The 26,090-nt window shown below is 50.6% G+C and overlaps 1 protein-coding gene and 31 non-coding genes across 32 annotated transcripts in view; 31 read left to right on the forward strand and 1 right to left on the reverse strand.

Annotated features, from left to right (window-relative positions):
* col4a6 (collagen, type IV, alpha 6) overlaps positions 1–26,090 on the reverse strand; it is a 444,271-nt gene that overhangs the window by 116,107 nt on the left and 302,074 nt on the right. The gene's annotated exons all lie outside the window — the stretch shown is intronic.
* On the forward strand, positions 23–186 carry LOC144537918 (U1 spliceosomal RNA). Its single transcript, XR_013503928.1, has one exon. It is a non-coding gene; the product is annotated as a U1 spliceosomal RNA (small nuclear RNA).
* LOC144537919 (U1 spliceosomal RNA) lies at positions 870–1,033 on the forward strand. The gene has a single exon (XR_013503929.1). It is a non-coding gene; the product is annotated as a U1 spliceosomal RNA (small nuclear RNA).
* On the forward strand, positions 1,717–1,880 carry LOC144537920 (U1 spliceosomal RNA). The gene has a single exon (XR_013503930.1). It is a non-coding gene; the product is annotated as a U1 spliceosomal RNA (small nuclear RNA).
* LOC144537921 (U1 spliceosomal RNA) lies at positions 2,564–2,727 on the forward strand. Its single transcript, XR_013503931.1, has one exon. It is a non-coding gene; the product is annotated as a U1 spliceosomal RNA (small nuclear RNA).
* On the forward strand, positions 3,411–3,574 carry LOC144537922 (U1 spliceosomal RNA). The gene has a single exon (XR_013503932.1). It is a non-coding gene; the product is annotated as a U1 spliceosomal RNA (small nuclear RNA).
* LOC144537923 (U1 spliceosomal RNA) lies at positions 4,258–4,421 on the forward strand. Its single transcript, XR_013503933.1, has one exon. It is a non-coding gene; the product is annotated as a U1 spliceosomal RNA (small nuclear RNA).
* On the forward strand, positions 5,105–5,268 carry LOC144537924 (U1 spliceosomal RNA). Its single transcript, XR_013503934.1, has one exon. It is a non-coding gene; the product is annotated as a U1 spliceosomal RNA (small nuclear RNA).
* Positions 5,952–6,115, forward strand: LOC144537925 (U1 spliceosomal RNA). Its single transcript, XR_013503935.1, has one exon. It is a non-coding gene; the product is annotated as a U1 spliceosomal RNA (small nuclear RNA).
* On the forward strand, positions 6,799–6,962 carry LOC144537926 (U1 spliceosomal RNA). The gene has a single exon (XR_013503936.1). It is a non-coding gene; the product is annotated as a U1 spliceosomal RNA (small nuclear RNA).
* LOC144537928 (U1 spliceosomal RNA) lies at positions 7,646–7,809 on the forward strand. Its single transcript, XR_013503938.1, has one exon. It is a non-coding gene; the product is annotated as a U1 spliceosomal RNA (small nuclear RNA).
* On the forward strand, positions 8,520–8,683 carry LOC144537994 (U1 spliceosomal RNA). Its single transcript, XR_013504004.1, has one exon. It is a non-coding gene; the product is annotated as a U1 spliceosomal RNA (small nuclear RNA).
* Positions 9,367–9,530, forward strand: LOC144537929 (U1 spliceosomal RNA). The gene has a single exon (XR_013503939.1). It is a non-coding gene; the product is annotated as a U1 spliceosomal RNA (small nuclear RNA).
* Positions 10,214–10,377, forward strand: LOC144537930 (U1 spliceosomal RNA). The gene has a single exon (XR_013503940.1). It is a non-coding gene; the product is annotated as a U1 spliceosomal RNA (small nuclear RNA).
* LOC144537931 (U1 spliceosomal RNA) lies at positions 11,061–11,224 on the forward strand. The gene has a single exon (XR_013503941.1). It is a non-coding gene; the product is annotated as a U1 spliceosomal RNA (small nuclear RNA).
* On the forward strand, positions 11,908–12,071 carry LOC144537932 (U1 spliceosomal RNA). Its single transcript, XR_013503942.1, has one exon. It is a non-coding gene; the product is annotated as a U1 spliceosomal RNA (small nuclear RNA).
* Positions 12,782–12,945, forward strand: LOC144537995 (U1 spliceosomal RNA). The gene has a single exon (XR_013504005.1). It is a non-coding gene; the product is annotated as a U1 spliceosomal RNA (small nuclear RNA).
* On the forward strand, positions 13,656–13,819 carry LOC144537933 (U1 spliceosomal RNA). Its single transcript, XR_013503943.1, has one exon. It is a non-coding gene; the product is annotated as a U1 spliceosomal RNA (small nuclear RNA).
* LOC144537934 (U1 spliceosomal RNA) lies at positions 14,530–14,693 on the forward strand. Its single transcript, XR_013503944.1, has one exon. It is a non-coding gene; the product is annotated as a U1 spliceosomal RNA (small nuclear RNA).
* On the forward strand, positions 15,377–15,540 carry LOC144537935 (U1 spliceosomal RNA). Its single transcript, XR_013503945.1, has one exon. It is a non-coding gene; the product is annotated as a U1 spliceosomal RNA (small nuclear RNA).
* On the forward strand, positions 16,224–16,387 carry LOC144537936 (U1 spliceosomal RNA). Its single transcript, XR_013503946.1, has one exon. It is a non-coding gene; the product is annotated as a U1 spliceosomal RNA (small nuclear RNA).
* On the forward strand, positions 17,071–17,234 carry LOC144537937 (U1 spliceosomal RNA). Its single transcript, XR_013503947.1, has one exon. It is a non-coding gene; the product is annotated as a U1 spliceosomal RNA (small nuclear RNA).
* On the forward strand, positions 17,945–18,108 carry LOC144537939 (U1 spliceosomal RNA). Its single transcript, XR_013503949.1, has one exon. It is a non-coding gene; the product is annotated as a U1 spliceosomal RNA (small nuclear RNA).
* On the forward strand, positions 18,792–18,955 carry LOC144537940 (U1 spliceosomal RNA). Its single transcript, XR_013503950.1, has one exon. It is a non-coding gene; the product is annotated as a U1 spliceosomal RNA (small nuclear RNA).
* On the forward strand, positions 19,666–19,829 carry LOC144537996 (U1 spliceosomal RNA). Its single transcript, XR_013504006.1, has one exon. It is a non-coding gene; the product is annotated as a U1 spliceosomal RNA (small nuclear RNA).
* Positions 20,513–20,676, forward strand: LOC144537941 (U1 spliceosomal RNA). The gene has a single exon (XR_013503951.1). It is a non-coding gene; the product is annotated as a U1 spliceosomal RNA (small nuclear RNA).
* Positions 21,360–21,523, forward strand: LOC144537942 (U1 spliceosomal RNA). The gene has a single exon (XR_013503952.1). It is a non-coding gene; the product is annotated as a U1 spliceosomal RNA (small nuclear RNA).
* LOC144537943 (U1 spliceosomal RNA) lies at positions 22,207–22,370 on the forward strand. Its single transcript, XR_013503953.1, has one exon. It is a non-coding gene; the product is annotated as a U1 spliceosomal RNA (small nuclear RNA).
* Positions 23,081–23,244, forward strand: LOC144537997 (U1 spliceosomal RNA). The gene has a single exon (XR_013504007.1). It is a non-coding gene; the product is annotated as a U1 spliceosomal RNA (small nuclear RNA).
* LOC144537944 (U1 spliceosomal RNA) lies at positions 23,928–24,091 on the forward strand. The gene has a single exon (XR_013503954.1). It is a non-coding gene; the product is annotated as a U1 spliceosomal RNA (small nuclear RNA).
* On the forward strand, positions 24,802–24,965 carry LOC144538005 (U1 spliceosomal RNA). Its single transcript, XR_013504015.1, has one exon. It is a non-coding gene; the product is annotated as a U1 spliceosomal RNA (small nuclear RNA).
* LOC144537945 (U1 spliceosomal RNA) lies at positions 25,649–25,812 on the forward strand. Its single transcript, XR_013503955.1, has one exon. It is a non-coding gene; the product is annotated as a U1 spliceosomal RNA (small nuclear RNA).

Below are 26,090 nucleotides of genomic sequence, written 5' to 3' on the forward strand. Positions count from 1 at the left end.
CCATCCCTGACCTGCGCAACTCATACTTACCTGGCAGGGGAGATACCATGATCAAGAAGGTGGTTCACCCAGGGCGAGGCTCAGCCATTGCACTCCGGTTGTGCTGACCCCTGCGAATTCCCCAAATGTGGGAATCTCGACTGCATAATTTCTGGTAGTGGGGGACTGCGTTCGCGCTCTCCCCTGATGTTTTGTTGAAGTGAATGGAAGCCACGGTGACAGCGGGCGTTGGGTTTGTGACCGGCGCTTTGCGAGGCAAACAGTCGGCTGGGCCGCCTCCTAGCGCACCGGCCTGGCAAATTGGGTTTGCTACTTTTGCAGTTTACCCTTCGCGAAACTTGACAGCGTTGCTGTGCAGCGGTTTGCTGTGATGCAAGTTGTTCACGTCCACGCCGATCCTGTCACAAACAGGAAGCAGTAGTAGTGCCCTATCGACTGGGACAAAATGACTGTGTGCCCTTTGTTTGTTGATCTTTTCTTTCTCCATTTAAGAGATGTGTGTTAAACATTCTTTCATTGCTGGCATGCTGTGCTTTTTGGCTTTGTTGCAATTGCTGCTGGGCTGCCGTTGCTTTTTCGGAGATAAAATACGTCGCCAAGTGGTTTTGGATCCAGTTTCGTGTTGTTTGGTAGAGCAATGCGTGATGGGAAAAAAATAGAAAAACCTAAACAGAAATAGCGTGCGTACCATGTATCCTAGTCAAATTGCAGCTCTGTTTGCAACTTGTCAGCGGCTGTGGTACAAAATGAGGATGAGCTGCTGCTACTGTTAAAGGCTCCGCAAGGACTCTGTGATGATTCATTGTACGCACCCTGAGCCAGAGTGGTATGTCTGCGAAGGCCTCCCCCATCCCTGACATGCGCAACTCATACTTACCTGGCAGGGGAGATACCATGATCAAGAAGGTGGTTCACCCAGGGCGAGGCTCAGCCATTGCACTCCGGTTGTGCTGACCCCTGCGAATTCCCCAAATGTGGGAATCTCGACTGCATAATTTCTGGTAGTGGGGGACTGCGTTCGCGCTCTCCCCTGATGTTTTGTTGAAGTGAATGGAAGCCACGGTGACAGCGGGCGTTGGGTTTGTGACCGGCGCTTTGCGAGGCAAACAGTCGGCTGGGCCGCCTCCTAGCGCACCGGCCTGGCAAATTGGGTTTGCTACTTTCGCAGTTTACCCTTCGCGAAACTTGACAGCGTTGCTGTGCAGCGGTTTGCTGTGATGCAAGTTGTTCACGTCCACGCCGATCCTGTCACAAACAGGAAGCAGTAGTAGTGCCCTATCGACTGGGACAAAATGACTGTGTGCCCTTTGTTTGTTGATCTTTTCTTTCTCCATTTAAGAGATGTGTGTTAAACATTCTTTCATTGCTGGCATGCTGTGCTTTTTGGCTTTGTTGCAATTGCTGCTGGGCTGCCGTTGCTTTTTCGGAGATAAAATACGTCGCCAAGTGGTTTTGGATCCAGTTTCGTGTTGTTTGGTAGAGCAATGCGTGATGGGAAAAAAATAGAAAAACCTAAACAGAAATAGCGTGCGTACCATGTATCCTAGTCAAATTGCAGCTCTGTTTGCAACTTGTCAGCGGCTGTGGTACAAAATGAGGATGAGCTGCTGCTACTGTTAAAGGCTCCGCAAGGACTCTGTGATGATTCATTGTACGCACCCTGAGCCAGAGTGGTATGTCTGCGAAGGCCTCCCCCATCCCTGACATGCGCAACTCATACTTACCTGGCAGGGGAGATACCATGATCAAGAAGGTGGTTCACCCAGGGCGAGGCTCAGCCATTGCACTCCGGTTGTGCTGACCCCTGCGAATTCCCCAAATGTGGGAATCTCGACTGCATAATTTCTGGTAGTGGGGGACTGCGTTCGCGCTCTCCCCTGATGTTTTGTTGAAGTGAATGGAAGCCACGGTGACAGCGGGCGTTGGGTTTGTGACCGGCGCTTTGCGAGGCAAACAGTCGGCTGGGCCGCCTCCTAGCGCACCGGCCTGGCAAATTGGGTTTGCTACTTTTGCAGTTTACCCTTCGCGAAACTTGACAGCGTTGCTGTGCAGCGGTTTGCTGTGATGCAAGTTGTTCACGTCCACGCCGATCCTGTCACAAACAGGAAGCAGTAGTAGTGCCCTATCGACTGGGACAAAATGACTGTGTGCCCTTTGTTTGTTGATCTTTTCTTTCTCCATTTAAGAGATGTGTGTTAAACATTCTTTCATTGCTGGCATGCTGTGCTTTTTGGCTTTGTTGCAATTGCTGCTGGGCTGCCGTTGCTTTTTCGGAGATAAAATACGTCGCCAAGTGGTTTTGGATCCAGTTTCGTGTTGTTTGGTAGAGCAATGCGTGATGGGAAAAAAATAGAAAAACCTAAACAGAAATAGCGTGCGTACCATGTATCCTAGTCAAATTGCAGCTCTGTTTGCAACTTGTCAGCGGCTGTGGTACAAAATGAGGATGAGCTGCTGCTACTGTTAAAGGCTCCGCAAGGACTCTGTGATGATTCATTGTACGCACCCTGAGCCAGAGTGGTATGTCTGCGAAGGCCTCCCCCATCCCTGACATGCGCAACTCATACTTACCTGGCAGGGGAGATACCATGATCAAGAAGGTGGTTCACCCAGGGCGAGGCTCAGCCATTGCACTCCGGTTGTGCTGACCCCTGCGAATTCCCCAAATGTGGGAATCTCGACTGCATAATTTCTGGTAGTGGGGGACTGCGTTCGCGCTCTCCCCTGATGTTTTGTTGAAGTGAATGGAAGCCACGGTGACAGCGGGCGTTGGGTTTGTGACCGGCGCTTTGCGAGGCAAACAGTCGGCTGGGCCGCCTCCTAGCGCACCGGCCTGGCAAATTGGGTTTGCTACTTTTGCAGTTTACCCTTCGCGAAACTTGACAGCGTTGCTGTGCAGCGGTTTGCTGTGATGCAAGTTGTTCACGTCCACGCCGATCCTGTCACAAACAGGAAGCAGTAGTAGTGCCCTATCGACTGGGACAAAATGACTGTGTGCCCTTTGTTTGTTGATCTTTTCTTTCTCCATTTAAGAGATGTGTGTTAAACATTCTTTCATTGCTGGCATGCTGTGCTTTTTGGCTTTGTTGCAATTGCTGATGGGCTGCCGTTGCTTTTTCGGAGATAAAATACGTCGCCAAGTGGTTTTGGATCCAGTTTCGTGTTGTTTGGTAGAGCAATGCGTGATGGGAAAAAAATAGAAAAACCTAAACAGAAATAGCGTGCGTACCATGTATCCTAGTCAAATTGCAGCTCTGTTTGCAACTTGTCAGCGGCTGTGGTACAAAATGAGGATGAGCTGCTGCTACTGTTAAAGGCTCCGCAAGGACTCTGTGATGATTCATTGTACGCACCCTGAGCCAGAGTGGTATGTCTGCGAAGGCCTCCCCCATCCCTGACCTGCGCAACTCATACTTACCTGGCAGGGGAGATACCATGATCAAGAAGGTGGTTCACCCAGGGCGAGGCTCAGCCATTGCACTCCGGTTGTGCTGACCCCTGCGAATTCCCCAAATGTGGGAATCTCGACTGCATAATTTCTGGTAGTGGGGGACTGCGTTCGCGCTCTCCCCTGATGTTTTGTTGAAGTGAATGGAAGCCACGGTGACAGCGGGCGTTGGGTTTGTGACCGGCGCTTTGCGAGGCAAACAGTCGGCTGGGCCGCCTCCTAGCGCACCGGCCTGGCAAATTGGGTTTGCTACTTTCGCAGTTTACCCTTCGCGAAACTTGACAGCGTTGCTGTGCAGCGGTTTGCTGTGATGCAAGTTGTTCACGTCCACGCCGATCCTGTCACAAACAGGAAGCAGTAGTAGTGCCCTATCGACTGGGACAAAATGACTGTGTGCCCTTTGTTTGTTGATCTTTTCTTTCTCCATTTAAGAGATGTGTGTTAAACATTCTTTCATTGCTGGCATGCTGTGCTTTTTGGCTTTGTTGCAATTGCTGCTGGGCTGCCGTTGCTTTTTCGGAGATAAAATACGTCGCCAAGTGGTTTTGGATCCAGTTTCGTGTTGTTTGGTAGAGCAATGCGTGATGGGAAAAAAATAGAAAAACCTAAACAGAAATAGCGTGCGTACCATGTATCCTAGTCAAATTGCAGCTCTGTTTGCAACTTGTCAGCGGCTGTGGTACAAAATGAGGATGAGCTGCTGCTACTGTTAAAGGCTCCGCAAGGACTCTGTGATGATTCATTGTACGCACCCTGAGCCAGAGTGGTATGTCTGCGAAGGCCTCCCCCATCCCTGACATGCGCAACTCATACTTACCTGGCAGGGGAGATACCATGATCAAGAAGGTGGTTCACCCAGGGCGAGGCTCAGCCATTGCACTCCGGTTGTGCTGACCCCTGCGAATTCCCCAAATGTGGGAATCTCGACTGCATAATTTCTGGTAGTGGGGGACTGCGTTCGCGCTCTCCCCTGATGTTTTGTTGAAGTGAATGGAAGCCACGGTGACAGCGGGCGTTGGGTTTGTGACCGGCGCTTTGCGAGGCAAACAGTCGGCTGGGCCGCCTCCTAGCGCACCGGCCTGGCAAATTGGGTTTGCTACTTTTGCAGTTTACCCTTCGCGAAACTTGACAGCGTTGCTGTGCAGCGGTTTGCTGTGATGCAAGTTGTTCACGTCCACGCCGATCCTGTCACAAACAGGAAGCAGTAGTAGTGCCCTATCGACTGGGACAAAATGACTGTGTGCCCTTTGTTTGTTGATCTTTTCTTTCTCCATTTAAGAGATGTGTGTTAAACATTCTTTCATTGCTGGCATGCTGTGCTTTTTGGCTTTGTTGCAATTGCTGCTGGGCTGCCGTTGCTTTTTCGGAGATAAAATACGTCGCCAAGTGGTTTTGGATCCAGTTTCGTGTTGTTTGGTAGAGCAATGCGTGATGGGAAAAAAATAGAAAAACCTAAACAGAAATAGCGTGCGTACCATGTATCCTAGTCAAATTGCAGCTCTGTTTGCAACTTGTCAGCGGCTGTGGTACAAAATGAGGATGAGCTGCTGCTACTGTTAAAGGCTCCGCAAGGACTCTGTGATGATTCATTGTACGCACCCTGAGCCAGAGTGGTATGTCTGCGAAGGCCTCCCCCATCCCTGACCTGCGCAACTCATACTTACCTGGCAGGGGAGATACCATGATCAAGAAGGTGGTTCACCCAGGGCGAGGCTCAGCCATTGCACTCCGGTTGTGCTGACCCCTGCGAATTCCCCAAATGTGGGAATCTCGACTGCATAATTTCTGGTAGTGGGGGACTGCGTTCGCGCTCTCCCCTGATGTTTTGTTGAAGTGAATGGAAGCCACGGTGACAGCGGGCGTTGGGTTTGTGACCGGCGCTTTGCGAGGCAAACAGTCGGCTGGGCCGCCTCCTAGCGCACCGGCCTGGCAAATTGGGTTTGCTACTTTTGCAGTTTACCCTTCGCGAAACTTGACAGCGTTGCTGTGCAGCGGTTTGCTGTGATGCAAGTTGTTCACGTCCACGCCGATCCTGTCACAAACAGGAAGCAGTAGTAGTGCCCTATCGACTGGGACAAAATGACTGTGTGCCCTTTGTTTGTTGATCTTTTCTTTCTCCATTTAAGAGATGTGTGTTAAACATTCTTTCATTGCTGGCATGCTGTGCTTTTTGGCTTTGTTGCAATTGCTGCTGGGCTGCCGTTGCTTTTTCGGAGATAAAATACGTCGCCAAGTGGTTTTGGATCCAGTTTCGTGTTGTTTGGTAGAGCAATGCGTGATGGGAAAAAAATAGAAAAACCTAAACAGAAATAGCGTGCGTACCATGTATCCTAGTCAAATTGCAGCTCTGTTTGCAACTTGTCAGCGGCTGTGGTACAAAATGAGGATGAGCTGCTGCTACTGTTAAAGGCTCCGCAAGGACTCTGTGATGATTCATTGTACGCACCCTGAGCCAGAGTGGTATGTCTGCGAAGGCCTCCCCCATCCCTGACATGCGCAACTCATACTTACCTGGCAGGGGAGATACCATGATCAAGAAGGTGGTTCACCCAGGGCGAGGCTCAGCCATTGCACTCCGGTTGTGCTGACCCCTGCGAATTCCCCAAATGTGGGAATCTCGACTGCATAATTTCTGGTAGTGGGGGACTGCGTTCGCGCTCTCCCCTGATGTTTTGTTGAAGTGAATGGAAGCCACGGTGACAGCGGGCGTTGGGTTTGTGACCGGCGCTTTGCGAGGCAAACAGTCGGCTGGGCCGCCTCCTAGCGCACCGGCCTGGCAAATTGGGTTTGCTACTTTTGCAGTTTACCCTTCGCGAAACTTGACAGCGTTGCTGTGCAGCGGTTTGCTGTGATGCAAGTTGTTCACGTCCACGCCGATCCTGTCACAAACAGGAAGCAGTAGTAGTGCCCTATCGACTGGGACAAAATGACTGTGTGCCCTTTGTTTGTTGATCTTTTCTTTCTCCATTTAAGAGATGTGTGTTAAACATTCTTTCATTGCTGGCATGCTGTGCTTTTTGGCTTTGTTGCAATTGCTGCTGGGCTGCCGTTGCTTTTTCGGAGATAAAATACGTCGCCAAGTGGTTTTGGATCCAGTTTCGTGTTGTTTGGTAGAGCAATGCGTGATGGGAAAAAAATAGAAAAACCTAAACAGAAATAGCGTGCGTACCATGTATCCTAGTCAAATTGCAGCTCTGTTTGCAACTTGTCAGCGGCTGTGGTACAAAATGAGGATGAGCTGCTGCTACTGTTAAAGGCTCCGCAAGGACTCTGTGATGATTCATTGTACGCACCCTGAGCCAGAGTGGTATGTCTGCGAAGGCCTCCCCCATCCCTGACCTGCGCAACTCATACTTACCTGGCAGGGGAGATACCATGATCAAGAAGGTGGTTCACCCAGGGCGAGGCTCAGCCATTGCACTCCGGTTGTGCTGACCCCTGCGAATTCCCCAAATGTGGGAATCTCGACTGCATAATTTCTGGTAGTGGGGGACTGCGTTCGCGCTCTCCCCTGATGTTTTGTTGAAGTGAATGGAAGCCACGGTGACAGCGGGCGTTGGGTTTGTGACCGGCGCTTTGCGAGGCAAACAGTCGGCTGGGCCGCCTCCTAGCGCACCGGCCTGGCAAATTGGGTTTGCTACTTTCGCAGTTTACCCTTCGCGAAACTTGACAGCGTTGCTGTGCAGCGGTTTGCTGTGATGCAAGTTGTTCACGTCCACGCCGATCCTGTCACAAACAGGAAGCAGTAGTAGTGCCCTATCGACTGGGACAAAATGACTGTGTGCCCTTTGTTTGTTGATCTTTTCTTTCTCCATTTAAGAGATGTGTGTTAAACATTCTTTCATTGCTGGCATGCTGTGCTTTTTGGCTTTGTTGCAATTGCTGCTGGGCTGCCGTTGCTTTTTCGGAGATAAAATACGTCGCCAAGTGGTTTTGGATCCAGTTTCGTGTTGTTTGGTAGAGCAATGCGTGATGGGAAAAAAATAGAAAAACCTAAACAGAAATAGCGTGCGTACCATGTATCCTAGTCAAATTGCAGCTCTGTTTGCAACTTGTCAGCGGCTGTGGTACAAAATGAGGATGAGCTGCTGCTACTGTTAAAGGCTCCGCAAGGACTCTGTGATGATTGATTGTACGCACCCTGAGCCAGAGTGGTATGTCTGCGAAGGCCTCCCCCATCCCTGACATGCGCAACTCATACTTACCTGGCAGGGGAGATACCATGATCAAGAAGGTGGTTCACCCAGGGCGAGGCTCAGCCATTGCACTCCGGTTGTGCTGACCCCTGCGAATTCCCCAAATGTGGGAATCTCGACTGCATAATTTCTGGTAGTGGGGGACTGCGTTCGCGCTCTCCCCTGATGTTTTGTTGAAGTGAATGGAAGCCACGGTGACAGCGGGCGTTGGGTTTGTGACCGGCGCTTTGCGAGGCAAACAGTCGGCTGGGCCGCCTCCTAGCGCACCGGCCTGGCAAATTGGGTTTGCTACTTTTGCAGTTTACCCTTCGCGAAACTTGACAGCGTTGCTGTGCAGCGGTTTGTGGTCTACACTCTGAAGCAGCGGGCTGCTGTGATGCAAGTTGTTCACGTCCACGCCGATCCTGTCACAAACAGGAAGCAGTAGTAGTGCCCTATCGACTGGGACAAAATGACTGTGTGCCCTTTGTTTGTTGATCTTTTCTTTCTCCATTTAAGAGATGTGTGTTAAACATTCTTTCATTGCTGGCATGCTGTGCTTTTTGGCTTTGTTGCAATTGCTGCTGGGCTGCCGTTGCTTTTTCGGAGATAAAATACGTCGCCAAGTGGTTTTGGATCCAGTTTCGTGTTGTTTGGTAGAGCAATGCGTGATGGGAAAAAAATAGAAAAACCTAAACAGAAATAGCGTGCGTACCATGTATCCTAGTCAAATTGCAGCTCTGTTTGCAACTTGTCAGCGGCTGTGGTACAAAATGAGGATGAGCTGCTGCTACTGTTAAAGGCTCCGCAAGGACTCTGTGATGATTCATTGTACGCACCCTGAGCCAGAGTGGTATGTCTGCGAAGGCCTCCCCCATCCCTGACCTGCGCAACTCATACTTACCTGGCAGGGGAGATACCATGATCAAGAAGGTGGTTCACCCAGGGCGAGGCTCAGCCATTGCACTCCGGTTGTGCTGACCCCTGCGAATTCCCCAAATGTGGGAATCTCAACTGCATAATTTCTGGTAGTGGGGGACTGCGTTCGCGCTCTCCCCTGATGTTTTGTTGAAGTGAATGGAAGCCACGGTGACAGCGGGCGTTGGGTTTGTGACCGGCGCTTTGCGAGGCAAACAGTCGGCTGGGCCGCCTCCTAGCGCACCGGCCTGGCAAATTGGGTTTGCTACTTTTGCAGTTTACCCTTCGCGAAACTTGACAGCGTTGCTGTGCAGCGGTTTGCTGTGATGCAAGTTGTTCACGTCCACGCCGATCCTGTCACAAACAGGAAGCAGTAGTAGTGCCCTATCGACTGGGACAAAATGACTGTGTGCCCTTTGTTTGTTGATCTTTTCTTTCTCCATTTAAGAGATGTGTGTTAAACATTCTTTCATTGCTGGCATGCTGTGCTTTTTGGCTTTGTTGCAATTGCTGCTGGGCTGCCGTTGCTTTTTCGGAGATAAAATACGTCGCCAAGTGGTTTTGGATCCAGTTTCGTGTTGTTTGGTAGAGCAATGCGTGATGGGAAAAAAATAGAAAAACCTAAACAGAAATAGCGTGCGTACCATGTATCCTAGTCAAATTGCAGCTCTGTTTGCAACTTGTCAGCGGCTGTGGTACAAAATGAGGATGAGCTGCTGCTACTGTTAAAGGCTCCGCAAGGACTCTGTGATGATTCATTGTACGCACCCTGAGCCAGAGTGGTATGTCTGCGAAGGCCTCCCCCATCCCTGACCTGCGCAACTCATACTTACCTGGCAGGGGAGATACCATGATCAAGAAGGTGGTTCACCCAGGGCGAGGCTCAGCCATTGCACTCCGGTTGTGCTGACCCCTGCGAATTCCCCAAATGTGGGAATCTCGACTGCATAATTTCTGGTAGTGGGGGACTGCGTTCGCGCTCTCCCCTGATGTTTTGTTGAAGTGAATGGAAGCCACGGTGACAGCGGGCGTTGGGTTTGTGACCGGCGCTTTGCGAGGCAAACAGTCGGCTGGGCCGCCTCCTAGCGCACCGGCCTGGCAAATTGGGTTTGCTACTTTTGCAGTTTACCCTTCGCGAAACTTGACAGCGTTGCTGTGCAGCGGTTTGCTGTGATGCAAGTTGTTCACGTCCACGCCGATCCTGTCACAAACAGGAAGCAGTAGTAGTGCCCTATCGACTGGGACAAAATGACTGTGTGCCCTTTGTTTGTTGATCTTTTCTTTCTCCATTTAAGAGATGTGTGTTAAACATTCTTTCATTGCTGGCATGCTGTGCTTTTTGGCTTTGTTGCAATTGCTGCTGGGCTGCCGTTGCTTTTTCGGAGATAAAATACGTCGCCAAGTGGTTTTGGATCCAGTTTCGTGTTGTTTGGTAGAGCAATGCGTGATGGGAAAAAAATAGAAAAACCTAAACAGAAATAGCGTGCGTACCATGTATCCTAGTCAAATTGCAGCTCTGTTTGCAACTTGTCAGCGGCTGTGGTACAAAATGAGGATGAGCTGCTGCTACTGTTAAAGGCTCCGCAAGGACTCTGTGATGATTCATTGTACGCACCCTGAGCCAGAGTGGTATGTCTGCGAAGGCCTCCCCCATCCCTGACATGCGCAACTCATACTTACCTGGCAGGGGAGATACCATGATCAAGAAGGTGGTTCACCCAGGGCGAGGCTCAGCCATTGCACTCCGGTTGTGCTGACCCCTGCGAATTCCCCAAATGTGGGAATCTCGACTGCATAATTTCTGGTAGTGGGGGACTGCGTTCGCGCTCTCCCCTGATGTTTTGTTGAAGTGAATGGAAGCCACGGTGACAGCGGGCGTTGGGTTTGTGACCGGCGCTTTGCGAGGCAAACAGTCGGCTGGGCCGCCTCCTAGCGCACCGGCCTGGCAAATTGGGTTTGCTACTTTTGCAGTTTACCCTTCGCGAAACTTGACAGCGTTGCTGTGCAGCGGTTTGCTGTGATGCAAGTTGTTCACGTCCACGCCGATCCTGTCACAAACAGGAAGCAGTAGTAGTGCCCTATCGACTGGGACAAAATGACTGTGTGCCCTTTGTTTGTTGATCTTTTCTTTCTCCATTTAAGAGATGTGTGTTAAACATTCTTTCATTGCTGGCATGCTGTGCTTTTTGGCTTTGTTGCAATTGCTGCTGGGCTGCCGTTGCTTTTTCGGAGATAAAATACGTCGCCAAGTGGTTTTGGATCCAGTTTCGTGTTGTTTGGTAGAGCAATGCGTGATGGGAAAAAAATAGAAAAACCTAAACAGAAATAGCGTGCGTACCATGTATCCTAGTCAAATTGCAGCTCTGTTTGCAACTTGTCAGCGGCTGTGGTACAAAATGAGGATGAGCTGCTGCTACTGTTAAAGGCTCCGCAAGGACTCTGTGATGATTCATTGTACGCACCCTGAGCCAGAGTGGTATGTCTGCGAAGGCCTCCCCCATCCCTGACATGCGCAACTCATACTTACCTGGCAGGGGAGATACCATGATCAAGAAGGTGGTTCACCCAGGGCGAGGCTCAGCCATTGCACTCCGGTTGTGCTGACCCCTGCGAATTCCCCAAATGTGGGAATCTCGACTGCATAATTTCTGGTAGTGGGGGACTGCGTTCGCGCTCTCCCCTGATGTTTTGTTGAAGTGAATGGAAGCCACGGTGACAGCGGGCGTTGGGTTTGTGACCGGCGCTTTGCGAGGCAAACAGTCGGCTGGGCCGCCTCCTAGCGCACCGGCCTGGCAAATTGGGTTTGCTACTTTTGCAGTTTACCCTTCGCGAAACTTGACAGCGTTGCTGTGCAGCGGTTTGCTGTGATGCAAGTTGTTCACGTCCACGCCGATCCTGTCACAAACAGGAAGCAGTAGTAGTGCCCTATCGACTGGGACAAAATGACTGTGTGCCCTTTGTTTGTTGATCTTTTCTTTCTCCATTTAAGAGATGTGTGTTAAACATTCTTTCATTGCTGGCATGCTGTGCTTTTTGGCTTTGTTGCAATTGCTGCTGGGCTGCCGTTGCTTTTTCGGAGATAAAATACGTCGCCAAGTGGTTTTGGATCCAGTTTCGTGTTGTTTGGTAGAGCAATGCGTGATGGGAAAAAAATAGAAAAACCTAAACAGAAATAGCGTGCGTACCATGTATCCTAGTCAAATTGCAGCTCTGTTTGCAACTTGTCAGCGGCTGTGGTACAAAATGAGGATGAGCTGCTGCTACTGTTAAAGGCTCCGCAAGGACTCTGTGATGATTGATTGTACGCACCCTGAGCCAGAGTGGTATGTCTGCGAAGGCCTCCCCCATCCCTGACATGCGCAACTCATACTTACCTGGCAGGGGAGATACCATGATCAAGAAGGTGGTTCACCCAGGGCGAGGCTCAGCCATTGCACTCCGGTTGTGCTGACCCCTGCGAATTCCCCAAATGTGGGAATCTCGACTGCATAATTTCTGGTAGTGGGGGACTGCGTTCGCGCTCTCCCCTGATGTTTTGTTGAAGTGAATGGAAGCCACGGTGACAGCGGGCGTTGGGTTTGTGACCGGCGCTTTGCGAGGCAAACAGTCGGCTGGGCCGCCTCCTAGCGCACCGGCCTGGCAAATTGGGTTTGCTACTTTTGCAGTTTACCCTTCGCGAAACTTGACAGCGTTGCTGTGCAGCGGTTTGTGGTCTACACTCTGAAGCAGCGGGCTGCTGTGATGCAAGTTGTTCACGTCCACGCCGATCCTGTCACAAACAGGAAGCAGTAGTAGTGCCCTATCGACTGGGACAAAATGACTGTGTGCCCTTTGTTTGTTGATCTTTTCTTTCTCCATTTAAGAGATGTGTGTTAAACATTCTTTCATTGCTGGCATGCTGTGCTTTTTGGCTTTGTTGCAATTGCTGCTGGGCTGCCGTTGCTTTTTCGGAGATAAAATACGTCGCCAAGTGGTTTTGGATCCAGTTTCGTGTTGTTTGGTAGAGCAATGCGTGATGGGAAAAAAATAGAAAAACCTAAACAGAAATAGCGTGCGTACCATGTATCCTAGTCAAATTGCAGCTCTGTTTGCAACTTGTCAGCGGCTGTGGTACAAAATGAGGATGAGCTGCTGCTACTGTTAAAGGCTCCGCAAGGACTCTGTGATGATTCATTGTACGCACCCTGAGCCAGAGTGGTATGTCTGCGAAGGCCTCCCCCATCCCTGACCTGCGCAACTCATACTTACCTGGCAGGGGAGATACCATGATCAAGAAGGTGGTTCACCCAGGGCGAGGCTCAGCCATTGCACTCCGGTTGTGCTGACCCCTGCGAATTCCCCAAATGTGGGAATCTCAACTGCATAATTTCTGGTAGTGGGGGACTGCGTTCGCGCTCTCCCCTGATGTTTTGTTGAAGTGAATGGAAGCCACGGTGACAGCGGGCGTTGGGTTTGTGACCGGCGCTTTGCGAGGCAAACAGTCGGCTGGGCCGCCTCCTAGCGCACCGGCCTGGCAAATTGGGTTTGCTACTTTTGCAGTTTACCCTTCGCGAAACTTGACAGCGTTGCTGTGCAGCGGTTTGTGGTCTACACTCTGAAGCAGCGGGCTGCTGTGATGCAAGTTGTTCACGTCCACGCCGATCCTGTCACAAACAGGAAGCAGTAGTAGTGCCCTATCGACTGGGACAAAATGACTGTGTGCCCTTTGTTTGTTGATCTTTTCTTTCTCCATTTAAGAGATGTGTGTTAAACATTCTTTCATTGCTGGCATGCTGTGCTTTTTGGCTTTGTTGCAATTGCTGCTGGGCTGCCGTTGCTTTTTCGGAGATAAAATACGTCGCCAAGTGGTTTTGGATCCAGTTTCGTGTTGTTTGGTAGAGCAATGCGTGATGGGAAAAAAATAGAAAAACCTAAACAGAAATAGCGTGCGTACCATGTATCCTAGTCAAATTGCAGCTCTGTTTGCAACTTGTCAGCGGCTGTGGTACAAAATGAGGATGAGCTGCTGCTACTGTTAAAGGCTCCGCAAGGACTCTGTGATGATTGATTGTACGCACCCTGAGCCAGAGTGGTATGTCTGCGAAGGCCTCCCCCATCCCTGACATGCGCAACTCATACTTACCTGGCAGGGGAGATACCATGATCAAGAAGGTGGTTCACCCAGGGCGAGGCTCAGCCATTGCACTCCGGTTGTGCTGACCCCTGCGAATTCCCCAAATGTGGGAATCTCGACTGCATAATTTCTGGTAGTGGGGGACTGCGTTCGCGCTCTCCCCTGATGTTTTGTTGAAGTGAATGGAAGCCACGGTGACAGCGGGCGTTGGGTTTGTGACCGGCGCTTTGCGAGGCAAACAGTCGGCTGGGCCGCCTCCTAGCGCACCGGCCTGGCAAATTGGGTTTGCTACTTTTGCAGTTTACCCTTCGCGAAACTTGACAGCGTTGCTGTGCAGCGGTTTGTGGTCTACACTCTGAAGCAGCGGGCTGCTGTGATGCAAGTTGTTCACGTCCACGCCGATCCTGTCACAAACAGGAAGCAGTAGTAGTGCCCTATCGACTTGGACAAAATGACTGTGTGCCCTTTGTTTGTTGATCTTTTCTTTCTCCATTTAAGAGATGTGTGTTAAACATTCTTTCATTGCTGGCATGCTGTGCTTTTTGGCTTTGTTGCAATTGCTGCTGGGCTGCCGTTGCTTTTTCGGAGATAAAATACGTCACCAAGTGGTTTTGGATCCAGTTTCGTGTTGTTTGGTAGAGCAATGCGTGATGGGAAAAAAATAGAAAAACCTAAACAGAAATAGCGTGCGTACCATGTATCCTAGTCAAATTGCAGCTCTGTTTGCAACTTGTCAGCGGCTGTGGTACAAAATGAGGATGAGCTGCTGCTACTGTTAAAGGCTCCGCAAGGACTCTGTGATGATTCATTGTACGCACCCTGAGCCAGAGTGGTATGTCTGCGAAGGCCTCCCCCATCCCTGACATGCGCAACTCATACTTACCTGGCAGGGGAGATACCATGATCAAGAAGGTGGTTCACCCAGGGCGAGGCTCAGCCATTGCACTCCGGTTGTGCTGACCCCTGCGAATTCCCCAAATGTGGGAATCTCGACTGCATAATTTCTGGTAGTGGGGGACTGCGTTCGCGCTCTCCCCTGATGTTTTGTTGAAGTGAATGGAAGCCACGGTGACAGCGGGCGTTGGGTTTGTGACCGGCGCTTTGCGAGGCAAACAGTCGGCTGGGCCGCCTCCTAGCGCACCGGCCTGGCAAATTGGGTTTGCTACTTTTGCAGTTTACCCTTCGCGAAACTTGACAGCGTTGCTGTGCAGCGGTTTGCTGTGATGCAAGTTGTTCACGTCCACGCCGATCCTGTCACAAACAGGAAGCAGTAGTAGTGCCCTATCGACTGGGACAAAATGACTGTGTGCCCTTTGTTTGTTGATCTTTTCTTTCTCCATTTAAGAGATGTGTGTTAAACATTCTTTCATTGCTGGCATGCTGTGCTTTTTGGCTTTGTTGCAATTGCTGCTGGGCTGCCGTTGCTTTTTCGGAGATAAAATACGTCGCCAAGTGGTTTTGGATCCAGTTTCGTGTTGTTTGGTAGAGCAATGCGTGATGGGAAAAAAATAGAAAAACCTAAACAGAAATAGCGTGCGTACCATGTATCCTAGTCAAATTGCAGCTCTGTTTGCAACTTGTCAGCGGCTGTGGTACAAAATGAGGATGAGCTGCTGCTACTGTTAAAGGCTCCGCAAGGACTCTGTGATGATTCATTGTACGCACCCTGAGCCAGAGTGGTATGTCTGCGAAGGCCTCCCCCATCCCTGACATGCGCAACTCATACTTACCTGGCAGGGGAGATACCATGATCAAGAAGGTGGTTCACCCAGGGCGAGGCTCAGCCATTGCACTCCGGTTGTGCTGACCCCTGCGAATTCCCCAAATGTGGGAATCTCGACTGCATAATTTCTGGTAGTGGGGGACTGCGTTCGCGCTCTCCCCTGATGTTTTGTTGAAGTGAATGGAAGCCACGGTGACAGCGGGCGTTGGGTTTGTGACCGGCGCTTTGCGAGGCAAACAGTCGGCTGGGCCGCCTCCTAGCGCACCGGCCTGGCAAATTGGGTTTGCTACTTTTGCAGTTTACCCTTCGCGAAACTTGACAGCGTTGCTGTGCAGCGGTTTGCTGTGATGCAAGTTGTTCACGTCCACGCCGATCCTGTCACAAACAGGAAGCAGTAGTAGTGCCCTATCGACTGGGACAAAATGACTGTGTGCCCTTTGTTTGTTGATCTTTTCTTTCTCCATTTAAGAGATGTGTGTTAAACATTCTTTCATTGCTGGCATGCTGTGCTTTTTGGCTTTGTTGCAATTGCTGCTGGGCTGCCGTTGCTTTTTCGGAGATAAAATACGTCGCCAAGTGGTTTTGGATCCAGTTTCGTGTTGTTTGGTAGAGCAATGCGTGATGGGAAAAAAATAGAAAAACCTAAACAGAAATAGCGTGCGTACCATGTATCCTAGTCAAATTGCAGCTCTGTTTGCAACTTGTCAGCGGCTGTGGTACAAAATGAGGATGAGCTGCTGCTACTGTTAAAGGCTCCGCAAGGACTCTGTGATGATTCATTGTACGCACCCTGAGCCAGAGTGGTATGTCTGCGAAGGCCTCCCCCATCCCTGACCTGCGCAACTCATACTTACCTGGCAGGGGAGATACCATGATCAAGAAGGTGGTTCACCCAGGGCGAGGCTCAGCCATTGCACTCCGGTTGTGCTGACCCCTGCGAATTCCCCAAATGTGGGAATCTCGACTGCATAATTTCTGGTAGTGGGGGACTGCGTTCGCGCTCTCCCCTGATGTTTTGTTGAAGTGAATGGAAGCCACGGTGACAGCGGGCGTTGGGTTTGTGACCGGCGCTTTGCGAGGCAAACAGTCGGCTGGGCCGCCTCCTAGCGCACCGGCCTGGCAAATTGGGTTTGCTACTTTTGCAGTTTACCCTTCGCGAAACTTGACAGCGTTGCTGTGCAGCGGTTTGCTGTGATGCAAGTTGTTCACGTCCACGCCGATCCTGTCACAAACAGGAAGCAGTAGTAGTGCCCTATCGACTGGGACAAAATGACTGTGTGCCCTTTGTTTGTTGATCTTTTCTTTCTCCATTTAAGAGATGTGTGTTAAACATTCTTTCATTGCTGGCATGCTGTGCTTTTTGGCTTTGTTGCAATTGCTGCTGGGCTGCCGTTGCTTTTTCGGAGATAAAATACGTCGCCAAGTGGTTTTGGATCCAGTTTCGTGTTGTTTGGTAGAGCAATGCGTGATGGGAAAAAAATAGAAAAACCTAAACAGAAATAGCGTGCGTACCATGTATCCTAGTCAAATTGCAGCTCTGTTTGCAACTTGTCAGCGGCTGTGGTACAAAATGAGGATGAGCTGCTGCTACTGTTAAAGGCTCCGCAAGGACTCTGTGATGATTCATTGTACGCACCCTGAGCCAGAGTGGTATGTCTGCGAAGGCCTCCCCCATCCCTGACCTGCGCAACTCATACTTACCTGGCAGGGGAGATACCATGATCAAGAAGGTGGTTCACCCAGGGCGAGGCTCAGCCATTGCACTCCGGTTGTGCTGACCCCTGCGAATTCCCCAAATGTGGGAATCTCGACTGCATAATTTCTGGTAGTGGGGGACTGCGTTCGCGCTCTCCCCTGATGTTTTGTTGAAGTGAATGGAAGCCACGGTGACAGCGGGCGTTGGGTTTGTGACCGGCGCTTTGCGAGGCAAACAGTCGGCTGGGCCGCCTCCTAGCGCACCGGCCTGGCAAATTGGGTTTGCTACTTTTGCAGTTTACCCTTCGCGAAACTTGACAGCGTTGCTGTGCAGCGGTTTGTGGTCTACACTCTGAAGCAGCGGGCTGCTGTGATGCAAGTTGTTCACGTCCACGCCGATCCTGTCACAAACAGGAAGCAGTAGTAGTGCCCTATCAACTGGGACAAAATGACTGTGTGCCCTTTGTTTGTTGATCTTTTCTTTCTCCATTTAAGAGATGTGTGTTAAACATTCTTTCATTGCTGGCATGCTGTGCTTTTTGGCTTTGTTGCAATTGCTGCTGGGCTGCCGTTGCTTTTTCGGAGATAAAATACGTCGCCAAGTGGTTTTGGATCCAGTTTCGTGTTGTTTGGTAGAGCAATGCGTGATGGGAAAAAAATAGAAAAACCTAAACAGAAATAGCGTGCGTACCATGTATCCTAGTCAAATTGCAGCTCTGTTTGCAACTTGTCAGCGGCTGTGGTACAAAATGAGGATGAGCTGCTGCTACTGTTAAAGGCTCCGCAAGGACTCTGTGATGATTGATTGTACGCACCCTGAGCCAGAGTGGTATGTCTGCGAAGGCCTCCCCCATCCCTGACCTGCGCAACTCATACTTACCTGGCAGGGGAGATACCATGATCAAGAAGGTGGTTCACCCAGGGCGAGGCTCAGCCATTGCACTCCGGTTGTGCTGACCCCTGCGAATTCCCCAAATGTGGGAATCTCGACTGCATAATTTCTGGTAGTGGGGGACTGCGTTCGCGCTCTCCCCTGATGTTTTGTTGAAGTGAATGGAAGCCACGGTGACAGCGGGCGTTGGGTTTGTGACCGGCGCTTTGCGAGGCAAACAGTCGGCTGGGCCGCCTCCTAGCGCACCGGCCTGGCAAATTGGGTTTGCTACTTTTGCAGTTTACCCTTCGCGAAACTTGACAGCGTTGCTGTGCAGCGGTTTGCTGTGATGCAAGTTGTTCACGTCCACGCCGATCCTGTCACAAACAGGAAGCAGTAGTAGTGCCCTATCGACTGGGACAAAATGACTGTGTGCCCTTTGTTTGTTGATCTTTTCTTTCTCCATTTAAGAGATGTGTGTTAAACATTCTTTCATTGCTGGCATGCTGTGCTTTTTGGCTTTGTTGCAATTGCTGCTGGGCTGCCGTTGCTTTTTCGGAGATAAAATACGTCGCCAAGTGGTTTTGGATCCAGTTTCGTGTTGTTTGGTAGAGCAATGCGTGATGGGAAAAAAATAGAAAAACCTAAACAGAAATAGCGTGCGTACCATGTATCCTAGTCAAATTGCAGCTCTGTTTGCAACTTGTCAGCGGCTGTGGTACAAAATGAGGATGAGCTGCTGCTACTGTTAAAGGCTCCGCAAGGACTCTGTGATGATTGATTGTACGCACCCTGAGCCAGAGTGGTATGTCTGCGAAGGCCTCCCCCATCCCTGACATGCGCAACTCATACTTACCTGGCAGGGGAGATACCATGATCAAGAAGGTGGTTCACCCAGGGCGAGGCTCAGCCATTGCACTCCGGTTGTGCTGACCCCTGCGAATTCCCCAAATGTGGGAATCTCGACTGCATAATTTCTGGTAGTGGGGGACTGCGTTCGCGCTCTCCCCTGATGTTTTGTTGAAGTGAATGGAAGCCACGGTGACAGCGGGCGTTGGGTTTGTGACCGGCGCTTTGCGAGGCAAACAGTCGGCTGGGCCGCCTCCTAGCGCACCGGCCTGGCAAATTGGGTTTGCTACTTTTGCAGTTTACCCTTCGCGAAACTTGACAGCGTTGCTGTGCAGCGGTTTGTGGTCTACACTCTGAAGCAGCGGGCTGCTGTGATGCAAGTTGTTCACGTCCACGCCGATCCTGTCACAAACAGGAAGCAGTAGTAGTGCCCTATCGACTGGGACAAAATGACTGTGTGCCCTTTGTTTGTTGATCTTTTCTTTCTCCATTTAAGAGATGTGTGTTAAACATTCTTTCATTGCTGGCATGCTGTGCTTTTTGGCTTTGTTGCAATTGCTGCTGGGCTGCCGTTGCTTTTTCGGAGATAAAATACGTCGCCAAGTGGTTTTGGATCCAGTTTCGTGTTGTTTGGTAGAGCAATGCGTGATGGGAAAAAAATAGAAAAACCTAAACAGAAATAGCGTGCGTACCATGTATCCTAGTCAAATTGCAGCTCTGTTTGCAACTTGTCAGCGGCTGTGGTACAAAATGAGGATGAGCTGCTGCTACTGTTAAAGGCTCCGCAAGGACTCTGTGATGATTCATTGTACGCACCCTGAGCCAGAGTGGTATGTCTGCGAAGGCCTCCCCCATCCCTGACATGCGCAACTCATACTTACCTGGCAGGAGAGATACCATGATCAAGAAGGTGGTTCACCCAGGGCGAGGCTCAGCCATTGCACTCCGGTTGTGCTGACCCCTGCGAATTCCCCAAATGTGGGAATCTCGACTGCATAATTTCTGGTAGTGGGGGACTGCGTTCGCGCTCTCCCCTGATGTTTTGTTGAAGTGAATGGAAGCCACGGTGACAGCGGGCGTTGGGTTTGTGACCGGCGCTTTGCGAGGCAAACAGTCGGCTGGGCCGCCTCCTAGCGCACCGGCCTGGCAAATTGGGTTTGCTACTTTTGCAGTTTACCCTTCGCGAAACTTGACAGCGTTGCTGTGCAGCGGTTTGCTGTGATGCAAGTTGTTCACGTCCACGCCGATCCTGTCACAAACAGGAAGCAGTAGTAGTGCCCTATCGACTGGGACAAAATGACTGTGTGCCCTTTGTTTGTTGATCTTTTCTTTCTCCATTTAAGAGATGTGTGTTAAACATTCTTTCATTGCTGGCATGCTGTGCTTTTTGGCTTTGTTGCAATTGCTGCTGGGCTGCCGTTGCTTTTTCGGAGATAAAATACGTCGCCAAGTGGTTTTGGATCCAGTTTCGTGTTGTTTGGTAGAGCAATGCGTGATGGGAAAAAAATAGAAAAACCTAAACAGAAATAGCGTGCGTACCATGTATCCTAGTCAAATTGCAGCTCTGTTTGCAACTTGTCAGCGGCTGTGGTACAAAATGAGGATGAGCTGCTGCTACTGTTAAAGGCTCCGCAAGGACTCTGTGATGATTCATTGTACGCACCCTGAGCCAGAGTGGTATGTCTGCGAAGGCCTCCCCCATCCCTGACATGCGCAACTCATACTTACCTGGCAGGGGAGATACCATGATCAAGAAGGTGGTTCACCCAGGGCGAGGCTCAGCCATTGCACTCCGGTTGTGCTGACCCCTGCGAATTCCCCAAATGTGGGAATCTCGACTGCATAATTTCTGGTAGTGGGGGACTGCGTTCGCGCTCTCCCCTGATGTTTTGTTGAAGTGAATGGAAGCCACGGTGACAGCGGGCGTTGGGTTTGTGACCGGCGCTTTGCGAGGCAAACAGTCGGCTGGGCCGCCTCCTAGCGCACCGGCCTGGCAAATTGGGTTTGCTACTTTTGCAGTTTACCCTTCGCGAAACTTGACAGCGTTGCTGTGCAGCGGTTTGCTGTGATGCAAGTTGTTCACGTCCACGCCGATCCTGTCACAAACAGGAAGCAGTAGTAGTGCCCTATCGACTGGGACAAAATGACTGTGTGCCCTTTGTTTGTTGATCTTTTCTTTCTCCATTTAAGAGATGTGTGTTAAACATTCTTTCATTGCTGGCATGCTGTGCTTTTTGGCTTTGTTGCAATTGCTGCTGGGCTGCCGTTGCTTTTTCGGAGATAAAATACGTCGCCAAGTGGTTTTGGATCCAGTTTCGTGTTGTTTGGTAGAGCAATGCGTGATGGGAAAAAAATAGAAAAACCTAAACAGAAATAGCGTGCGTACCATGTATCCTAGTCAAATTGCAGCTCTGTTTGCAACTTGTCAGCGGCTGTGGTACAAAATGAGGATGAGCTGCTGCTACTGTTAAAGGCTCCGCAAGGACTCTGTGATGATTCATTGTACGCACCCTGAGCCAGAGTGGTATGTCTGCGAAGGCCTCCCCCATCCCTGACCTGCGCAACTCATACTTACCTGGCAGGGGAGATACCATGATCAAGAAGGTGGTTCACCCAGGGCGAGGCTCAGCCATTGCACTCCGGTTGTGCTGACCCCTGCGAATTCCCCAAATGTGGGAATCTCGACTGCATAATTTCTGGTAGTGGGGGACTGCGTTCGCGCTCTCCCCTGATGTTTTGTTGAAGTGAATGGAAGCCACGGTGACAGCGGGCGTTGGGTTTGTGACCGGCGCTTTGCGAGGCAAACAGTCGGCTGGGCCGCCTCCTAGCGCACCGGCCTGGCAAATTGGGTTTGCTACTTTTGCAGTTTACCCTTCGCGAAACTTGACAGCGTTGCTGTGCAGCGGTTTGCTGTGATGCAAGTTGTTCACGTCCACGCCGATCCTGTCACAAACAGGAAGCAGTAGTAGTGCCCTATCGACTGGGACAAAATGACTGTGTGCCCTTTGTTTGTTGATCTTTTCTTTCTCCATTTAAGAGATGTGTGTTAAACATTCTTTCATTGCTGGCATGCTGTGCTTTTTGGCTTTGTTGCAATTGCTGCTGGGCTGCCGTTGCTTTTTCGGAGATAAAATACGTCGCCAAGTGGTTTTGGATCCAGTTTCGTGTTGTTTGGTAGAGCAATGCGTGATGGGAAAAAAATAGAAAAACCTAAACAGAAATAGCGTGCGTACCATGTATCCTAGTCAAATTGCAGCTCTGTTTGCAACTTGTCAGCGGCTGTGGTACAAAATGAGGATGAGCTGCTGCTACTGTTAAAGGCTCCGCAAGGACTCTGTGATGATTGATTGTACGCACCCTGAGCCAGAGTGGTATGTCTGCGAAGGCCTCCCCCATCCCTGACATGCGCAACTCATACTTACCTGGCAGGGGAGATACCATGATCAAGAAGGTGGTTCACCCAGGGCGAGGCTCAGCCATTGCACTCCGGTTGTGCTGACCCCTGCGAATTCCCCAAATGTGGGAATCTCGACTGCATAATTTCTGGTAGTGGGGGACTGCGTTCGCGCTCTCCCCTGATGTTTTGTTGAAGTGAATGGAAGCCACGGTGACAGCGGGCGTTGGGTTTGTGACCGGCGCTTTGCGAGGCAAACAGTCGGCTGGGCCGCCTCCTAGCGCACCGGCCTGGCAAATTGGGTTTGCTACTTTTGCAGTTTACCCTTCGCGAAACTTGACAGCGTTGCTGTGCAGCGGTTTGTGGTCTACACTCTGAAGCAGCGGGCTGCTGTGATGCAAGTTGTTCACGTCCACGCCGATCCTGTCACAAACAGGAAGCAGTAGTAGTGCCCTATCGACTGGGACAAAATGACTGTGTGCCCTTTGTTTGTTGATCTTTTCTTTCTCCATTTAAGAGATGTGTGTTAAACATTCTTTCATTGCTGGCATGCTGTGCTTTTTGGCTTTGTTGCAATTGCTGCTGGGCTGCCGTTGCTTTTTCGGAGATAAAATACGTCGCCAAGTGGTTTTGGATCCAGTTTCGTGTTGTTTGGTAGAGCAATGCGTGATGGGAAAAAAATAGAAAAACCTAAACAGAAATAGCGTGCGTACCATGTATCCTAGTCAAATTGCAGCTCTGTTTGCAACTTGTCAGCGGCTGTGGTACAAAATGAGGATGAGCTGCTGCTACTGTTAAAGGCTCCGCAAGGACTCTGTGATGATTCATTGTACGCACCCTGAGCCAGAGTGGTATGTCTGCGAAGGCCTCCCCCATCCCTGACATGCGCAACTCATACTTACCTGGCAGGAGAGATACCATGATCAAGAAGGTGGTTCACCCAGGGCGAGGCTCAGCCATTGCACTCCGGTTGTGCTGACCCCTGCGAATTCCCCAAATGTGGGAATCTCGACTGCATAATTTCTGGTAGTGGGGGACTGCGTTCGCGCTCTCCCCTGATGTTTTGTTGAAGTGAATGGAAGCCACGGTGACAGCGGGCGTTGGGTTTGTGACCGGCGCTTTGCGAGGCAAACAGTCGGCTGGGCCGCCTCCTAGCGCACCGGCCTGGCAAATTGGGTTTGCTACTTTTGCAGTTTACCCTTCGCGAAACTTGACAGCGTTGCTGTGCAGCGGTTTGCTGTGATGCAAGTTGTTCACGTCCACGCCGATCCTGTCACAAACAGGAAGCAGTAGTAGTGCCCTATCGACTGGGACAAAATGACTGTGTGCCCTTTGTTTGTTGATCTTTTCTTTCTCCATTTAAGAGATGTGTGTTAAACATTCTTTCATTGCTGGCATGCTGTGCTTTTTGGCTTTGTTGCAATTGCTGCTGGGCTGCCGTTGCTTTTTCGGAGATAAAATACGTCGCCAAGTGGTTTTGGATCCAGTTTCGTGTTGTTTGGTAGAGCAATGCGTGATGGGAAAAAAATAGAAAAACCTAAACAGAAATAGCGTGCGTACCATGTATCCTAGTCAAATTGCAGCTCTGTTTGCAACTTGTCAGCGGCTGTGGTACAAAATGAGGATGAGCTGCTGCTACTGTTAAAGGCTCCGCAAGGACTCTGTGATGATTCATTGTACGCACCCTGAGCCAGAGTGGTATGTCTGCGAAGGCCTCCCCCATCCCTGACATGCGCAACTCATACTTACCTGGCAGGGGAGATACCATGATCAAGAAGGTGGTTCACCCAGGGCGAGGCTCAGCCATTGCACTCCGGTTGTGCTGACCCCTGCGAATTCCCCAAATGTGGGAATCTCGACTGCATAATTTCTGGTAGTGGGGGACTGCGTTCGCGCTCTCCCCTGATGTTTTGTTGAAGTGAATGGAAGCCACGGTGACAGCGGGCGTTGGGTTTGTGACCGGCGCTTTGCGAGGCAAACAGTCGGCTGGGCCGCCTCCTAGCGCACCGGCCTGGCAAATTGGGTTTGCTACTTTTGCAGTTTACCCTTCGCGAAACTTGACAGCGTTGCTGTGCAGCGGTTTGTGGTCTACACTCTGAAGCAGCGGGCTGCTGTGATGCAAGTTGTTCACGTCCACGCCGATCCTGTCACAAACAGGAAGCAGTAGTAGTGCCCTATCGACTGGGACAAAATGACTGTGTGCCCTTTGTTTGTTGATCTTTTCTTTCTCCATTTAAGAGATGTGTGTTAAACATTCTTTCATTGCTGGCATGCTGTGCTTTTTGGCTTTGTTGCAATTGCTGCTGGGCTGCCGTTGCTTTTTCGGAGATAAAATACGTCGCCAAGTGGTTTTGGATCCAGTTTCGTGTTGTTTGGTAGAGCAATGCGTGATGGGAAAAAAATAGAAAAACCTAAACAGAAATAGCGTGCGTACCATGTATCCTAGTCAAATTGCAGCTCTGTTTGCAACTTGTCAGCGGCTGTGGTACAAAATGAGGATGAGCTGCTGCTACTGTTAAAGGCTCCGCAAGGACTCTGTGATGATTCATTGTACGCACCCTGAGCCAGAGTGGTATGTCTGCGAAGGCCTCCCCCATCCCTGACATGCGCAACTCATACTTACCTGGCAGGAGAAATACCATGATCAAGAAGGTGGTTCACCCAGGGCGAGGCTCAGCCATTGCACTCCGGTTGTGCTGACCCCTGCGAATTCCCCAAATGTGGGAATCTCGACTGCATAATTTCTGGTAGTGGGGGACTGCGTTCGCGCTCTCCCCTGATGTTTTGTTGAAGTGAATGGAAGCCACGGTGACAGCGGGCGTTGGGTTTGTGACCGGCGCTTTGCGAGGCAAACAGTCGGCTGGGCCGCCTCCTAGCGCACCGGCCTGGCAAATTGGGTTTGCTACTTTTGCAGTTTACCCTTCGCGAAACTTGACAGCGTTGCTGTGCAGCGGTTTGCTGTGATGCAAGTTGTTCACGTCCACGCCGATCCTGTCACAAACAGGAAGCAGTAGTAGTGCCCTATCGACTGGGACAAAATGACTGTGTGCCCTTTGTTTGTTGATCTTTTCTTTCTCCATTTAAGAGATGTGTGTTAAACATTCTTTCATTGCTGGCATGCTGTGCTTTTTGGCTTTGTTGCAATTGCTGCTGGGCTGCCGTTGCTTTTTCGGAGATAAAATACGTCGCCAAGTGGTTTTGGATCCAGTTTCGTGTTGTTTGGTAGAGCAATGCGTGATGGGAAAAAAATAGAAAAACCTAAACAGAAATAGCGTGCGTACCATGTATCCTAGTCAAATTGCAGCTCTGTTTGCAACTTGTCAGCGGCTGTGGTACAAAATGAGGATGAGCTGCTGCTACTGTTAAAGGCTCCGCAAGGACTCTGTGATGATTGATTGTACGCACCCTGAGCCAGAGTGGTATGTCTGCGAAGGCCTCCCCCATCCCTGACATGCGCAACTCATACTTACCTGGCAGGGGAGATACCATGATCAAGAAGGTGGTTCACCCAGGGCGAGGCTCAGCCATTGCACTCCGGTTGTGCTGACCCCTGCGAATTCCCCAAATGTGGGAATCTCGACTGCATAATTTCTGGTAGTGGGGGACTGCGTTCGCGCTCTCCCCTGATGTTTTGTTGAAGTGAATGGAAGCCACGGTGACAGCGGGCGTTGGGTTTGTGACCGGCGCTTTGCGAGGCAAACAGTCGGCTGGGCCGCCTCCTAGCGCACCGGCCTGGCAAATTGGGTTTGCTACTTTTGCAGTTTACCCTTCGCGAAACTTGACAGCGTTGCTGTGCAGCGGTTTGCTGTGATGCAAGTTGTTCACGTCCACGCCGATCCTGTCACAAACAGGAAGCAGTAGTAGTGCCCTATCGACTGGGACAAAATGACTGTGTGCCCTTTGT

The sequence above is a fragment of the Centroberyx gerrardi genome, chromosome 23, assembly GCF_048128805.1.
Source record: "Centroberyx gerrardi isolate f3 chromosome 23, fCenGer3.hap1.cur.20231027, whole genome shotgun sequence".
Taxonomy (NCBI): Eukaryota; Metazoa; Chordata; class Actinopteri; order Beryciformes; family Berycidae; genus Centroberyx; species Centroberyx gerrardi.